Here is a 569-nt window from a genome sequence, read left to right on the forward strand (position 1 = left end):
ATGTTGGCAATTTCATCTCTGGTTCCTCTGCTTTCTAAATCCAACTTGAACATCTGGAATTTCATGGTTCATGTACTGTTGAAGCCTGGCAACACCGAAATCAGATTGATGATATCCTTTGCAGCCAAAGATGGAGAAGCTCTATACAGTCAGCAAAAACAAGACCAGGAGCTGACTGTGGCTCAGATCATGAACTCCTTATTGCCAAATTCAGACTTAAGTTGAAGAAAGTAGGGAAAACCACTACCCATTCCAGTCCATTTTAGTTCGCTGATTCCTAATATGTTGACGTTCACTCTTGCCATCTGGTTTGACCACTTCCAATTTGCCTTGATTCACGGACCGAACATTCCAGGCTCCTGTGCAATATTGCTCATTACAGCATCGGACTTTACTTCCATCACCTGTCACATCCACAACTGGGTGTTGGTTTTGCTTTGGCTGCATCCCTTCATTCTTTCTGGGGTTAGTTCTCCACTGATCTCCAGTAGCATATTGGGCACCTACTGACCTGGGGAGTTCCTCTTTCAGTGCCCTATCATTTTGCCTTTTCATACTGTTCATGGGGT

The sequence above is a fragment of the Bison bison genome, unplaced genomic scaffold (genome assembly GCF_000754665.1).
Source record: "Bison bison bison isolate TAMUID 2011002044 unplaced genomic scaffold, Bison_UMD1.0 scf7180017864456, whole genome shotgun sequence".
NCBI lineage: Eukaryota > Metazoa > Chordata > Mammalia > Artiodactyla > Bovidae > Bison > Bison bison.